The sequence below is a fragment of the Artibeus jamaicensis genome, unplaced genomic scaffold (genome assembly GCF_021234435.1).
Source record: "Artibeus jamaicensis isolate MK-2021 breed Jamaican fruit bat unplaced genomic scaffold, CSHL_Jam_final contig_384, whole genome shotgun sequence".
In the NCBI taxonomy this organism is placed as follows: Eukaryota; Metazoa; Chordata; class Mammalia; order Chiroptera; family Phyllostomidae; genus Artibeus; species Artibeus jamaicensis.
Window position 1 is genome coordinate 1,135,049 of NW_026521810.1, and position 17,078 is coordinate 1,152,126.

At 40.7% G+C, this 17,078-nt stretch overlaps 1 protein-coding gene across 42 annotated transcripts in view; it reads left to right on the plus strand.

The window, feature by feature from the left end:
• Nucleotides 1-17,078, plus strand: part of MAP4K4 (mitogen-activated protein kinase kinase kinase kinase 4) — a 201,764-nt gene that overhangs the window by 45,985 nt on the left and 138,701 nt on the right. Inside the window, exon 2 of one of the 42 annotated variants that reach the window (XM_053664583.1) lies at nucleotides 3,642-3,801. The exons of the other annotated variants lie outside the window; for them this stretch is intronic. The gene's annotated coding sequence lies outside the window, so the exon portion shown is untranslated. The remainder of the gene's footprint in view (nucleotides 1-3,641; nucleotides 3,802-17,078) is intronic. 42 annotated transcript variants of the gene reach the window in all.

The window sequence follows — 17,078 nt, forward strand, 5'->3', positions numbered from 1 at the left end:
GAGAAGTCAGTAGCTAACCTTATTGGGGCTCCCGTGTATGTTACTTCTTTTTTCTCCCTTGCTGCCTTTAAGATTCTCTCTTTGTCTTGGAATTTTGCCATTTTGATGATGATGTGTCTTGAAGTGGCCTCCTTGGGTTCCTCTTGATTGGGACTCTGTGTGATTCCTGGATTTGTGTGACTTTTTCTCTCATCAAATTAGGGAAATTTTCTCTCATTACTCTTTCAAATACATTTTCTATCTTTTGTTGTTGTTCTTCTTCTGGTATTCCTATTATTTGGATATTTTTACATTTCATATTGTCTTGCATTTCTCTTAATCCCTGTTCACTCTTTCTGAGCCTCTTTTCATTTTCTTGCTCTTTCTGTGAGATGCTTTCTACTTAGTCCTCCAACTTGCTCATCCGATCCTCCACCTCATCTATCCTGCTTTTGAAACGATCTACTGTGTTCTTCAATTGGGAAATTGTATTCTTCATTTCCTCTTGTCCCTTGTTGATATTTTCTATTTTCTTTTTCATGTTGATGTAGTTTGTGGTGAGATCATTGTAGTTCCTCTGTAGTTTCTGATAGCTCATTGTGAGCTCTTTGAACTTCGTAATAACCAGTGCTTTGAATTCAGTATCTGATAGTTGATTAGCCTCTATTTCATCTAACATTCTTTCTGAAGTTTCTGCTTTTTCTTTCATTTGGGGATTGTTTCTTTGTCTTCCCATTGTTTGTGAGACTCTTCTTGTTTGCCTCAGCTTCTAAAATTGATCTGTTTTGACTCCCTGGGTTTATGGTGTGAATTTCTGTGGTATGATACCTGTGAAGTTCAGTGGTGCAGACTCCTTCAGGTATCTTGATGTTCTCCGTCTCCACCTACTCTCACTCTGGTCCTCTCGCTGGTCCCCAAGCTGGTGGCCTGCCACTGCTGAGTGTCCCGGCTCCCATAGCTGACTCCTCTGGCACCCAGGTCCGTCACAGGGGCCTCAGTGTCCTGGCTCCAGTACCTGACTCCCCGGCATCCAGGCCCATCGCTGTGGTGGTGGCACAGGGGCCGGTGCCGTGTGTGTCCCAGCTCCCGTAGCTGACTCTGCTGCTGTTTTGTGTTTCAGTGTCGGTCACAATGTCTGGTCTTTTAATTTCATAAATGCTGGGTAACTGATGGTTTATTGTGCTGTTTCTCTATAGATCTGCCAGGATTTTCACCCACGAGTACAGGAGCTAGAATCCGCTTCGTCCTATTCCATCGCCATCTTCCCAGCATCCAACCTTTTCCCCTTTTTGATGGCAGTGCAGACAGTTTTTCAGACTGTGTTGGTTATAGCAAAGAAGAGCAGAAGTTAAAACTTAAGGCAGTTTGGTACCACTGCAGAGAAGCCTTTGTTTTAGAAGGTTAGGTAGAGAAAGGAGTTGGTCTGCTGGCTCATGCATCCCCTGTTGTCCGGGAGGGTCACTTCGTGTATTACAGAGGATCACTTTGTGTATCACAGGCAGATCACTGCCTTCAGGACTCCGGTGGGATGCATGCCCATGAGCAGTGGGCCATGTCTCTCAAGGATTGTTCCAGTCACGTGTAGAACAAATTGAAATGGTTTTAGTGTGATCGAAGGTACATTTTTTTCTTAAGGATACCATAACTTTTTAAAGTTTAATTCATATTGAATGACTTTATTTAAGAAATATGTCAAAGAGTACATTTATATTGATTTGAATGGGACAGTGTTTTAAAATTATAAAGCAAAGAACAGAAAATCATCTCTTGTACAAATGAAATAATGTGTGGAGGCTAGAGGAAAAGGAAAGGATTTTAACATGAACCCGATGTGCCCTGCTCCTGATTTTTATTCACTCAAGATTCCTTTTAAATGAAATAAGTTTTGGGTCCTGTTAGTAGATTTTACCTTTCCTCCTTTTATCCAGAAATGACAAGGAAAATTATTAAAAGTCCCATAATCTTCTGTGGACTTACCAATAAAGTGAATTTGTCTCTTAATTTGGAATTATTTTTTTCAGAATTGGGAAGGGGAAGCTGGTTCTGCAGTTTCTATGGTAACATAAATAGTAAGGCCAGCATTGAAGGAAGAAGTATAGATTTTAGTATAATTTGTTGTTAATTTTTAACTCAGTGGGAACTGAAAGGGGCTCAGAAAGCCTTCAAAAAGTAGCTGATGTGTCATTGACTATGGTCCTAGGGCTGAAGTAAGTCACATACTTTCCTTCATAAACTTTCCAGAACTTATTTGTTCTCAGGTTGATTTTATTCTTTTAAGAACTGATTATCCCTCAGGAATATAATCAAGGTGGTATTGAGTGGCTTGGGGCTGAGGGGAAAATGGAAGGCAACCATCTCAGAAATAAAGGCTTTAGCATTTTGAGATTAATAATGGTTCAAGTTTTGCTACTCAGAAGATGGGATGTTAAAAAATTCAGGGGTATTTTTTCCTTCTTGGTCTTTCCCCTCCCAGCCCCCGCTCAGCTACATTTTTCCTCTTCTCTGGCTGTGTTGACAGAAAGGAAAGCCAGGCCTCAACTTCCTGGGTTTGTAGTAAGATTTTAGTTAGCTGTTAGTCTTCTCCCTCCTCCCCTCCCAACCGCATTTACATGCTGGTGGACTTGAAAAGATGAAAGTGCGATCTTGGAGCTGTTGTCCTTACTATGTTTAGGATTCAGCAGCCATCTTCCTGGCCAAGGGCCCTGAGTTACTTGACCTCTGAGTCAGCGTCACAGCATCCCAGAGAACCTTTCTGGGTGACTTTTGGTATTGTGGATTAGAATCGATGGGATGCTTGTTGTGAAATATCCCACTCATTTAAAAGCCAGCCTTTGTGACTAATTGGCTTCCAGGATGCCCCAGCCCTGGCCGCAAGGGTCTCAATGTTTACAGGAGCACAAAAGCTGCCGAGTCCAGACCTGGAGGTTGTACCTGACCTTTGACTGAGGAAGGAAGTTGCTGGTGATAGTCCGGAAAGGTCTGGCTTTTCAGCGGAGTGATGAAAGGGGTGTCAGGAAAGCACTGTATATAAGGCTTGTAGAAGACCCACAGCTTTATGGGCCCAGAGAAGTTAAACATCCTCTATGAGGTTCATCCAGCAGGTTGGTGTCAAGCTTAGAATTAGATCTGGGTCTCTTTGAAATCAGGCAGTGGGCACTGATACGGCAGTTGATGTAGGAGCAGCAGCAGATGCTGTGATGTTGAGGAAGAAGACAGGAGTCTAGGAGGTATAGGCGGTTTGCCTGTCAGCCCCCTTTGGCTCTTACTTTAATAGGTCAAAGGACAAAATGTATGGACAGAACATGGGGCAGTGGGAAGAACAGGAATTTTGGAACCAGACAGACTGAGCTTTAAATATTCTTGCTTCCACTTACTAGTTTGGAAACCTTGGACGAAACCTTGGACAAGTTATGTATTCCCACTTTGAAATTTAATTTTTCTTACCTGAAAAAACATCCCGTCAAGCTTTTCTTTGAAAATGAAGTATCCTGTGGGCAGATGGCTTTCCATAGCACCAGCCCATAGCATCCGACCAGCACCTTGTCTCCTCCTCAGGGCTCACAACTCCTGGGTGCCTGTGCTTTTGCATGAGTGACTATAGAAAAAGCAGACAGATTTTTAGTCTGATGTTTCTGAGTCCCAGTTCTTTCATATACTGGCAGTGTGACCTTGAAAAAGCACTTCACCTCCTGGAAACTTTGTTCTGTGAACTGCAGCCATGGAATTGTAATACTGACCCCAGAGGGCTGGAGGACTGAAGGACAGATCTGGCATGTGATAGCAGTTAATGAATTTAACTGAGCTTGCCCACAAGAGTATCTGGTAAGAATTTCTTTAACATTTTTCCTTCTATTATTATTGAGATTATTGATAGAAAAAAGATGCCATGAGTTAGCTGATTCATTATCCATTATACAGGGAATCATACTATAACTTCTTTAATAATAGAGAAAATTAAAAATTTGAAATTACTTTTGTCTGATAATCTGTAAAAATCAATTATGGAAAATGCAAAGAAAACAATGACCTAGTAAAATGGTATGTCCACCCCCACCCTTTTTTCTTTCACATTATAGCAGCTGATCATTACATGTATAAAGTTTACTGTCATATTAAAAACTACAAAAAAAACTACAAGGTAAATCTGAAGTGCATTATTATATATCTCTGTGATGGCTATTATGCTGATTGGTAATTCAGTACTAATATCCAGTAGTTTACCTAAAGATTGTGATTAGCCTTATTACATAGCAAGCCCAAATTTATATATTTTTTCATTTTCATTTTTTTGTATCTGTAATTGTGTATCAGTTTGGCCATGATTAGTTTACCAGATGGACAGTGATTATTACTCATTCACCCACGCACACATTGGTAAACTCAAGGACCTGTGGGTTGTTCTTTGAGAACTGGCCTGCCTTCTCCACACTCCCTTGGCCTTATATACAGGGTGGGTTGCTATGACTGTGCGGCCAGCAGTTCTTACCCATCTGCCTTCCATTGTTGCTTCTTAGAGAAAGAATTCTGGGTCTTTTCACTGGTCATGCTAAGAAACAGCATGGTCACTGGAGTGTGGTCTGGCTGGAGCTAAAGCCTGGGATGGTTGTGGAAGACAGAAGGCCCTGAGAAAATGGGCTTTGAGTTCTTCAGATGCAAGACTGTTTGAACAGAGTGTGGTAGATGAGCCGAGTTCAGCATCCGTGGACCTGGAGAAAAGGGGGAAAGGCTAACTGAGCCTAGTCAGAAGGGGCTAGGCTCAGTTAGTGTATGTTTTGACCAGTGTTTGTGGTCAGGGTGTTTTAAAGACAAAGAGAAGACACCAGACTAAAATTATATCATCGCCCCTCTCACTGGCCAGAACTTAACATTTCTTTGACTAGCACCAAAGCCCTTTGTTTTTTCTTTAGATAAGGCAAAAGGCTTAACATGCAAATGTAACTACAGTGTAGGGACTGAGTTACAGTTGCTGTATAAATGAAATCCCTGTTCAGATGGCAAGGAGGGGTTAGACCAGAAAGTAGGACGCTTCTAGGGCAGAAAGAGGGAGTAGAAATGGGGGGAACAATCTCGCAGGGATGAATGGGGTCACCTGTGGAAAACTTCCAGACTAATTATTTTTGCCAAAATCTAGCCTTGTGTATCTTTATTTCTGTACCAGACAGGTGAACATTGTCAGAGGGTAAAAGTCTTTATTTCTTCAACAGTGTCTCAGCAGAAGCCTGTTGAACAGCCTGGTAAGGGCACCAACTATAAACCACCTACTTTATTTTTATACTAGGATTTTCTGCTGCGATCAAATGGAAAATCTGTAGGTTTTAGAGTAAACCCTTCCCAGAATATCCCAAATCACTCTTAGTCGTTTGTTGGGGTCCAAAACAAAAAGGCATACAGGCAGCAGGCCCACAGGAGACCCTGTGCTCCAAGCCAAGGAATGTATACTTAACCTGAGACATGAAGGGTTTGAAGTGGGAGAAGGAGACAGTTTGTATTGGAAAGACCTTCAGAAGCACTGGGATGGTGGCATGGAGCACAGTTTGGTTGAAGGCAAGGAGACCAGTTTGGGTGCTGTTGGAGTAGGAGTCAGAAATGAAGTAGAAATGGAGGTACAGTAGTCCCCCCTTACCAATGATCAGCTTTAGTCTAAAAATATTAAGTGAAAAATTTCAGAAATAAATAATTCATGAGTTTTAAAATTTGCATTGTTCTGAGTAGTGTGATGAAATCCCACACCCTCCCACTCTGTTCCAGGACAAGAATCACCCCTTTGTCCAGCATGTATACATTACCTGCCCTTAGTCACTTTGTAGTCATCTTGGTTATCAGATCAGCTGTCTAGGTATCTCAGGGCTTGTGTTCACAACACCCTGTTTTATAAATAATGGCCCCAAAGCTCAAGAGTAGTGATGCTACTAGCAATTTGGATATGCCAAAGAGAAGCCATAAAAGTGCTTCCTTGAAGGGAAAAGGTAAAAGTTCTCAGTAAGAAAAACTATCATATCCTGAAGTTGCTAAGATCTACAGTAAGAATAGTGAAGAAGGGAAAAGAAATTTGTGCTAGTTTTGTTGTCACACCTCACACTGCAAAAGTTATAGCCCAGTGTGTGATGTAAGTGCTTAGTTAAGTGATGGAAAAGTATAAATTTGTGGGTGGAAAACATGAACAGAAAATGTATTGCACCAGAAAGCATCAAGCCTAAAAAGGACTCCTTTAGTAAGGGATCCCCTGAGAAGAGTGACCACATTCACATAACTTATCACAGTAGTTTACCCTTAGGTTAGGGTCCTGGACCCTACCCCCAACCCCCACACAGGCGAAATTCTTCATGTAACTTTTGACTTCCCCAAAACTTAACTGCAGTCATTTCTCAGTATGCCCTGGGATTGCTTCCAGGCACCTCCTCTCCCTGTGTGGAATACCAAAATCCTTGGGTGCTCCAGTCTGAGTGGTTTACAACAGTGCATACACTCAGTCTTCCACAGCCACAGATTCCCAGCAGTGGATTGAGAATACTATTTTCGATTTGTGGTTGGTTGAATCTGTGGATGTGAAACTTGGAGATAACAGAAGGCTAACTGTACTCGTATATTTGTCAAAAGACATCCATGTATGAATGAACCCATGTGGTTCAGACCATGTTGTTCAAGGGTCAACTGTACATTATTTATTGTTCCATTGTGTTACTAGTTCTCTTACTGTGCTTAATTTATAAATTAAACTTTATCCCAAGTATGTATGTGTTGGGAAAAAATGTATTATATATATAGGGTTTGGTACTATCTTCAGTTTCAGGCATCCACTGGGGTTCTTGGAACTACTTTAGAGAGAAGTGCATACATTTGAGAGATGTATGAATACGATGGATGAATTCTGGTGACAAGTCATTGTAATAATGACACTGAAATCTCAGGACAGCTTTGAATGGTTGCTGAATTGCTGTCAGGATGAGTGATGCTTTTTCTGCAGGGGAGAAATCCACTTTTCCAATCTTCTTTTTACTAATGGTGTTCTCTGTTACACTCTCCAGAAGTTTATTTACAGGTGTTTTAGTCCATTAAAACAAATTGATATGAAATACTTTCAGAGCTAAAAATTCTAGAGCTGCTTCTACTGAGGTTAGCATTCCTTCCAAATTGTTTTCACACAGTTCCAGCAGTAACCTTCATCCTGACTGGCCTCTCTGCATCTGATCTGTTCCCTACAGTTTAGATATAGGAATCTATTCTAAACAACTCGATCAGTGCTACCCTTCTTCAATAGTTGCCCAGTGCTGATAGGATGAAGGCCAAACTCTTTAATATGACCCTAGGCCTGGCTCATCCAGCCCCTGACTTGGTCCATCTTCATACTGCCATTGCACTGGCCATCTGCCTGCCTCTGCTTCTTGACTTGTTTCTGCATGTCAGGCACAGAAGACTTTTCTAGTCTTTCCCTGATGTCCTCTGCTGGATCCTGGTCACAAATGTAGGCACTCTGAGCACTGTGTGTTGCTATTATAGCATTGGCACAGTTGCATTTTTACATTTATTTGTATAATCTCGGATTAGTGCCGGAGAAGGATCTCCACTGTCTGTCCCCTTGCTTATCATTATACCTGATACATAACTGATCTTGATGTATTTTGAATTTAGTTCTAGTGCATTGCAATAACTTGTTCCGTTGCTCACTCTCAATTATTCAGAGAAGTTACATTCAGTACTTTTTTTCTGATTGTCCTACACAAGATAAATTCCTTTGTGGTGTGTTCCCTGTGCCCTGTTCTTACTTGATGACACTCTTCACATTTTGCTGTAATGATTGTTGATCTCTACTGTTCTGATGTAGCTCTGTGAGGCTTGCAGAGCCTGTGCTCACAACACTTACTGGACTTGGACTTGGCACATGGTGGGTATGTATTTACTAAAGGGAATTGACTGAAAGAACACTTTGGAAAGATAGTTGTTAAAATAAACACAATGAAAGCTTGGTATCAAAGAAGTTAATCCTTCTCTGCCTCTCTTCTATCTCTCCCTTTCACATTTCCTTCCTTTCTCTCTTTGACAACTCATTTTTACTGTCCAGGCAGGTGTGACGTGCTTGCTGTGTTATCATGAGCTGTCCACATACAGGAAAATGGGCACTTGTGCAATTTGGATTTTGATTGTGAAAAGTTAGTCACTATGACAAATCCATGAAACATGATGATAAAGTTTCTAATAAAGCATAATCTTGTAAAATTATTTGTCACCTGGAAGAGCTGCCATTTTGACCTCTAGTGCATTTTCTTTCAGTTGGGGTGGGTGTGTGTTTGTGGGTCAGACATTGTGAGTGGTGGGGTTTGGTTTCTGGGAAATGGGAAAATTGGACCAGGGCTGTTGATTCACTACAGCAGTAATAAGCTGCCCTCCCTCTGCCAATCTGGGTAATGAGGGCTGTGCCCTCTTTTTAATTATTGGATTAAATTATGTTGGTTACATGGGTTCAAATTTAGAAATGTGCATTATTGCTCCAAATTATTTAAGTCACTTAGACCTTATCTGATGTGAGTTTTTATCCCTATTACTAATTGTTGTCTCTTTGATGGATCTGAGTACGTGGTTGGGAAATGTTCGGTAGTGATAACTGGAAAACAGACAGGTCTGGAGTAGTCTGAAGGTAGGGCTGCTTAGTGTTTTATTGAACATGCTGATGAACGCACACTTTAAAGCTTGTGGGTGTTTCTCTGCCTTTCTCTGCCACTCCTTTTGAATTGCTCAAGGTTCAGAGCCTGAATCTGGAATAGGTGACTCAGATGAAATTAAGTTTGAAAAGGAAAAAAGCTGTCATTTTCTGGTTATTCACTATAATTCAGGCTCAAATTAAGCCTTTTCTCTCAATTCTCTCTTCCCTTCTTGCTCCTTCATTTTAGATTCCTGTCTCCTTTAACTTCTGTACTTTTTAAGTTTGCCAGAAATGGATTGAAACAGAAAGAAGTGGCATGAATTAATATTGGTTATCTCCTGCTCTTTGTCAGCTTTTGGAATTGTTATGAAGGTGAGAGAGGTTACTTACGTTGCAGGGCAGCATCGCATAGCTAGGAGGTGGCAAGGCTGCCCCTGAACCAGGGTTTCACTCAAAGCTCACTCTGGACTCTGTGGCTTCTCACCACCAAGGAAGGTCAGCTTAAAAGTGACAGTGCCCCCCCCCCCCGCGCCCCCCCAAACAAAATCGGAGCGGCTGTTTTGTACTTCTCTGAAATCACTGAAGTACACTGGGAAACTTCAAACAGCAAAAAGTATCTACATAAACCTGGATCCTCTCTTAATCCAGTGAACAAAAGAAATGACAAGAAATTAACTTAGACTTTTAATGAACACAGTGGCCAACCTGAGGTAGAAAAAAAGGCATGTTAGGTACAGTATATTGAGAAAGAAATTCCCTCCATCAGTACTAGGAGTGACTTACATGCCCGTTAACAAAAAGAGCAATAGGATGTCTTTTTAGTCAGAGCAATTGAAATCAGTTTCTGTTGAACAAAATTGATAGTTGTTGCCTTTGGGAGGTGATTCAGTGCTTGGAGGTTTGTGGAGTGAAAGAAATGGGACAATGATCTGCAGAATGTCTTTTGGTTCTGTGATTTCTTTCCCTAGACATCTTGAACCTGTCTTATCTGCTCACCATTTTCACAGTTTTGGGAGTGCCCTGGGGACTATGCCCCGATGCTGTTTTTTTGTGTAGCATCTAATGACCTCCCTCCCCTCTTGGCCCTTGGCCCTTTGCCTTGCTTTCTAGGTCCTCCAAGGGACCTCATGTAGTTTAAAGGAAGTGTTTAGGGGTGGGAAGATCACTGTTTGCCTGGCCTGCCATCAAATAGGCAGAACCTTGGGGAAAAGGCTGAATCTAGCAACTCATTTTTTTTAGGTTGTAGATTGAGGTAATCCCAGTAGTGCTTGTTCATAAATTGGTAGTAAAGATTGTCAAAGATGAATGAAGTGGGAAAAGTCCAGCATGAACTGGACTCAACCTTAATCTGTAGAGGCAACTGGGTGTTTTAAAGGGAGAATGAGGGAGTAGGGAGGGGATGAACTGGACCTCTGTAGAGTAGGGACATGGGTATTGGGCCAGGTGAACTCCATCTGGGTTTTTTCACTAGCACTTACTGAAGTTAGGCTCTTACCCTCTCACAGAGACTGGGAGATGGGACTTGTCTTCAGGCATTGGCTGGAATAGTCACAGAATTACTCCTTTTGCCAGTTTGGGTTTTCTTAGTCAGGTGCTTTAACAGAGGGTATGGTCACCTTAGGGATGCAGCCTTGAGCTGTTATAGAAACTGTGTGTGTGTGTTCGAGCCTTTATAGGTCAAGTGTAAGGCCTAGTTAAGAAGAGGGCTTAGAGAAGACTGGCTAGAGTTTGGCCAAGAGAGAATCTGTGTCAGGATTAAATAGGGTCATGTTCATAAAGTGACACATTAAGTGTGATTGCTGCTGGCCATCATATTCCTTGGTACCTCTGGTAGGGCTTTTGATTATTGTCCTTTTAATCGCGGTTGTCTCCCTTAATTCTTGGAGATACATAATCACTGGATTAAGAGAGGATCTAGGTTTTTTTTTTTTAGTGATGGTACAGGGCCTGGTGGGCAGGGTCAGAGGTGAAGCCATTCTGACAATCCCATGACAGGTTCCACAGTATCTCTGCAGGTGACTGCTCAAATACAGTGATATCCACACAGTACTCTCCTCCTTCACATGGTTGATGTTCACTAAATAGACAGACATTAAATGAGGATCGTAGTGCTTTTTAAAACTATAAAAGTATCAGTAAGGTATATAGATTTCAATGTGGCATAAGTGCCTCCTGTACACGAGCACCCCTAGACCCTGTTCCCTGTAGTTTTAAGTTCTCTTAGTGTGGGGAAAGTGTGATTTCTTTGCCTTCTGTTTACAACTTGGATGACCCAAAAGGAAAACACATTCATGAAGACATTTTATATATAGTATATAAGTGGAAATGGTTATTTTCTTCATTGACAGAAGTCCTAAAATATTTTTCACCGGAATATCATTTGACCCTAAAGAGTTCTTTTCACTATATTACTTTTATAGTAATTCAGTATAACTTAAGAAATATTAAAGCAGAAGTTAACTCCATAATAGCTGGTATACTGTGTGTTGGGTTCTTAGTTGCTGTAATTCAAGTTCCCTGGAGGTTGCCAGCTACTTTCTCAGTCTGAGTACTCTCTGCCTAATTGAGCTAGGGCTTATTATATGCACTTACTTTTCATAAACTCTGTTCACTAAAAAAGGTTAAGATAAATGTGATTCTGAAAAGTTGTTTTCTTTAAATAATGGCAGATAGAATTTCCAGTGAATTTCTAACTTAAACTCCAGAAATGAATTCAGAATTCATTTAGATAGGTTAGAGTTGTTAATCAGTTCCTTGTTTGGCCATCACTGTTTGAGACGTCTACTGTAGCAGTTCTGTACTGGGGGAACCAGCCTTGGTGCCTGCACAGTGGCTTCTGCCTCTTAACCTATAAATGTCAGCAGGGCAGTCACCCTCCTTTCCTCTTGTTCTTACTTATTTCTGAGACTCTGGCCCTTCCTGTGCTATAGGAAGACCACTCATTATTTTACACCAAGGGGAAAAGGTAGAGGAACTGTTGTTGCAGCATGCGGATATGTGACTACAGGCCCCTGGAGGTGGACAATGAGTATCCTAAGGAGGATGGAAAATAGCAGTGAGCCTTCAGTAGAAAATCTGCCTATGTCTTTGGCTTCAGAGGTAATTTGTATCACCTTGACTGATTTTCCCCTAGCCATCATAATCTAAAACTTACTTGAATGTCTTTTGACTCTAATTCATTATATAAATTGTAGCACCACACAGTGAAGGTCGTTTCCTTTTTTCCAGCAGAATCAAGGCTTGACGCTGTGCCTTTTGACTTAGTGTCTGCACTAACTGTTCTTTTCAAGGCTGTTGTGAATACAGAAAGAAATGTAAACATTGTACTGGGAAAATAAATATTTGAAGATCATTTTTAGTCTTGGTCAGCATAAGCAGAGCTGTTCCCTTATTCACTTTGAAAAGAACCTTATTTCTAGAGTAAGGGAAGAAAACATGTCTTTAGAAAACTTTGCTAAGTTTTGTGGAAGTGGAAAATTTTCTACTTAGTCCTTCTCTCCTCTGTATAGCTAATAATACTAGCAGAGATTACTGTCAGCATTTGAATGTTTATATGCCAGACACCCTACTGAGTCTTCTGTCCTGAAAATACACCTATTAGTTGATATTTTCAAAGCTATAGATAATGGGACTATAAACTGTAGAGGTTATTTCTCTCACCTAGGGCCATAAATAGTTTATTTTTAAAAGAACGATATGAGAATCAATCCAACATTGTGATGCTTGACGACTTTAAAAAAAAATTTTACTGATTATGCCATTACAGTTGTTCTATTTCCCCCTTCATTCCCCTCCACCCTGCACCCTCCTGCTCTCACGATTCCCCCCTTTAGTTTATGACCATGTGTCTCAAGTTCTTTAGATTCTATATTTCCCATACTATTCTTGCCCCTCATCTATTTTCTATCTACTGTCTATGCTACTTATTTTCTGTACCTTCTCCCCCCTTCTCCTCCCGCTCCCCTATTGCTAACCCTCCAGGTGATCTTCATTTCTATGTTTCCGCTCTTGATCTAGCTGTCCTTTTAGTTTGCATTTCGTTTTAGGTGTGTTTGTTAATAACTCTGAGTTTGCTGTCCTTTCACTGTTCATATTTTTTATCTTTTTCTTAGATAAGTCCCTTTAATATTTCATATAATAAGGACTTGGTGATGATGAACTCCTTGAATTTGATCTTATCTGAGAAGCACTTTATCTGCCCTTCCATTCTAAATGAAAGCTTTGCTCGATAGATCAATCTTGGATGTAGGTCTTTGGATTTCATGACTTGGAATACCTCTTTCCAGCCCCTTCTTGCCTGTAGGGTCTCTTGAGAAATCTGCTAACAGTCTGATGGGCACTCCTTTGTAGGTGACTGTCCCCTTATCTCTTGCTGCTTATTCTCTCCTTCATTTTAATCTTGGCTAATGTAAGTATGATGTGCCTTGGTGTGTTTCTTTTTGGGTCCAACTTCTTTGGGACTCTCTGAGCTTCCTGGATTTCCTGGAACCCTGGTCTGCCAGTTGCTGGCTTCGCCCCTCTTACCAGGTCAGGCCGAAGAATTTGTTGTTATTAGACTTCCGAAAAGTTCAATTTTCTGTGTTCTGGCTGTGTTTTCTGTTGCTAATATTTTATTGTCTCTAAACTTGGTTGTGGGAGAAAACACGACGTCTCCACCTATGCCTCCATGTTGGCGGCTGCTTGAGGACTCTTAACACCACTTTATTGTTAACTTCTTCATTTTATGTTTGAAAGTGTGGAGGTTGATAGATTTTTTTCTTCTATGAACATATCACAGACTGTTAATGAGGGATTCCTTGCTCATTCTCTAAGTTAGATCAGAAGAGTTTTATTTTGTTTTTTTCCCTCCTCTCCTCCTTTAATTATTTTTCATTTCTAATGTGGTAAATACTGATATAACCCAGCTGAACAAAAGCTTTTTGGAGTTTTTAATTTTGAAGAGTATAATGAGATCCTGAGACTAAAAAGTTTGAGAACTGCTGGTCTAGTGGTTGAAAGTGTAGGCTTTGGGGTCAGGTGGCCCTGTTCTAGCATATATTAGGTATGGGACATTGTGGTAAAGGTCATTTTTTTGGATCTCAAAGTCCTTAGTTGAAAAAATGGGGCCAACAGTAGTAACTAATAGGACCACCAGTATTAAATAAAGTAAAACATGCTAAGTTTTTGTCTTAGGGTTACAAATTCAGAAAATGTTACTACTGTGATTGGTTTCAGGGCCTCACATGGAACTCCAGTGAGTCTTGCCTTCTGGCCAGTAGGACAGTTGTAAAGGATCCTTCAAAGTCCTACACTCTTGGGTTCCTTTCAGTCTGACTCTGGAGGAAAAGTAACCCCCAGCAGTGAATCTGAGCCCCTAACTTCTACACACTTGGGATTTTGCTGGGAGGTCTCCCAGGCAAATACTTCCAGCTTCTTATTTATTTTGGGCGGACTGTGGAGGCCACAGCCCAAGGCAGTGGGGCTGTAGACTGGAACCTGACAGGTAATTTGGGAGTGCCTATTCTCTTCAGTGACCTCTTTGGACTGCTGCTGTTTTCCCTAAGCCTTTAAATAAATGGTTTCTTTCCTAATCTCTAGGATTTCTTTGAATCATGTTGCCTGCCCTCTCCCTCTTCTTGCTTTTCTGTTTCTTAGTCTTCTCACTCCCCTTAGGATGTTTATGTTGTGTAAGTGTGTGCCAAAAATAATGAAGCCCCTTTAATTTAGTGTGAACTTTGGCCTGAATAAAATGAGTGACAACTAACCCTATTTAGTACTCCTTTCCCACTTCCTTTGGCCCTCCCTGTCTTATTTTCATGGAAATAGTGTCCTGTTGTGTGCCCACCCTCCTGCTTTTCATCAGCTGGCTCCGGTTCAGAGGCCCTGCTCATTGTTTCTACCGCAGTTTCATTGTAAAGGTTTTGACTGGTATTAGGGTATTGAGGATTACTCAAGTGAAAGAGGGGGGACTCATATTGATTGCTTAGGACACACAGACATATTACTTGCATAGTATTTTCTGAAATGGGTGAAAGAAGACATGAATTACCACTCCCTCTGTGAATGGGACAGTGAAAAAGTAGCTTTCACCTTTACCCTCAAAATATGTAAACTATAATTTAGAAGCCTGAAAGAACAAACTCATTTTTCTCTCCAGATTTTAAATCTCAAGTGAAAAGAGAGGCTTTCATCCAGCTTAGTACACCTCCCCTTTTTAAAAAGAGGTTTTATTTAAGAGTCTTAAAAATAGAAATTTGCTTACATTCAGTTTTTAACTTGGCCTCAAGTTTTCTACTTGAGGGGGCTAGTAAGACTAGAGCAATGGTAAACTTCAAATTTATAAGAGTCTCAGGGATTTGTGAGAATGATCTGTATTAATCCAGTGTTAAGGTATCTTGGGGACACCTGTAAAGGGAGGAGACTGCCTTTATTTTTAGGGCTTTGAGGTCAGATGCTTCTAAAACATATATACTGATCTGAGAGGCTTTCTTAGGGTTCACATTTGGTCAGTAATATTCCTAAAATGGGGAAAGTAACAAAACAAAGAGTTCTTTATAGGAGATTATAGGCGAGTTTGTGGCCCTTGTCCCAGTGAGTGACTTGTAGCATTGATTGGGTCATTTCTGGATCAAGTGTTTAAGGCTCCATCCAGCTGTGCACAGCAGTGACCCTTCTCAGTAAATGTGGTATCTGTTTCCTGCCCAGGTGTTGGGATTGCATACTGATCCTCTTCATGGGGACTTGCATTTTACTGACAAGATGCTTTTACCATTTATTTCTGCTCTACTGTCTCACCCAAACATGATAACTATTTTTACCAGAGATAAAAACATTCCACATTTATAAAACACTCTCAGAAATAGTACTTGCAGGAGGAAAACCATGAGAGAGGGTAAAGGGACTGCCTGTTTTCCTAAGGTGTTTCTAGCACTTTTTTTCTTTACCACTCTGCCAAGAACTATGAGGAATCTGGCTGTTTAAAATTTATCAGTGGAATTTGTCTTAGCATATATAAATAAGAGAACATAGAAGTCTTGAAGTGTCTTCTGAAATTGGACAGAGCAGATGTAGAGAATTTGATCTTTTAATTAATGAAATTTAGTTTTCTTTTTTTCTGCTTACTGAATTGTAGACATTAGATTTGCAGAGGCTACCTTCTGACCCAACACCAAAGTGTTCTGCTGTGCCCCTGCTTTCTGTGAGGAGGCGAGGAAACTTGAGCTGGTATGCAACCTTGTCCTTGGACTTGGGATACATGAAAAATGGGTGGCAATGCACTTATGGCAGAGTCTTGGCCAGGTGGGCTTCACCTTGCCTAGCAGCCACCTGCCGGCTCTTGCATCATTTGAACACACAGGTGCAGATGGCATTTTCTGGCCATCTGCTCTTTGCTGATTTCTTCTTCTAAGAACAAAGTTGGGTGGCTTAAAACTTTTGTGCAGTTAGCATATGATTCTGAACCTCTCAAACTTCAGTTATTTGAAAAAGGCAAGAAATGACTTAATTCTGAGTAGTCAGTTTCCCACAGAGCAATTCTTTAAGCACCAGAAGTTTATCTGATAACTTTTATGGTGGGAAAAGTTTCAGATTCTTTTGTCATCTATAATGGGGCAGAAAATTTAAATTTTGTTTTATTGATAGTGCAATACTAACTTTTTTGTTTGTTTTCTATTTTTAATGGAGTCTTTTATTTTTTAAATATTTATTTTTAGAGGGAGGGGAAGGAAGAGAAAGAGAGGGAGAGAAACATTAATGTGTGGTTGCCTCTTCTGCACCCTCATACTGGGGACCTGGCCTGCAACCCAGGCATGTGCTGTGACTGGGGATTGAACCAGTGGCCGTTTGGTTTGCAGGCCACTACTCAGTCCACAGAGCCACACCAGTTAGGGCTGCTTTCTATCTTTTATTTATTTATCTTTATTGTTGACACTATACGGATGTCCCCGTTTCCCCACCTACCTTTGCTTGCCTCCACCCATACCCCAGCCCCATCCTCTCTATGAGGACATTATTCTCTGTGTCTCTAAATTATTCAGATATATTATTTGGCTAATCCCTTCACCTACTCTTTAAAAAAAAGTACTATATTTTTTCCATTACCATTTAATCACCTTACCCTTATACCTCCCTCCCCACCACAATCACCCCACTGTTGTCTCTACTGCCTTTTTAATATTCTGTTTTCCAGATGAGTAGCTAGCCTAGCAGACTTAAGTAGTGGGACACCAAGAGTAAATAGTAGGACATCAAGAGTTAAACATAGATATAATAGTGATATTGGAGTTGTTTTGTTGAAAAAAGTGTTTGAAGGCACACTCCTTTGGTTTATTTGCATTATTTTTTCAAAGGAGAAATAGAGCACATGCAGCCTTTAAAGATTTGTAGTTCTAGACTTCCGGCCAAGATGGAGGAGTAGGTAGACACATTGTGCCTCCTCGCACAACCAAAATAAGTACAACAATAATTTAGAAACAAAATAACA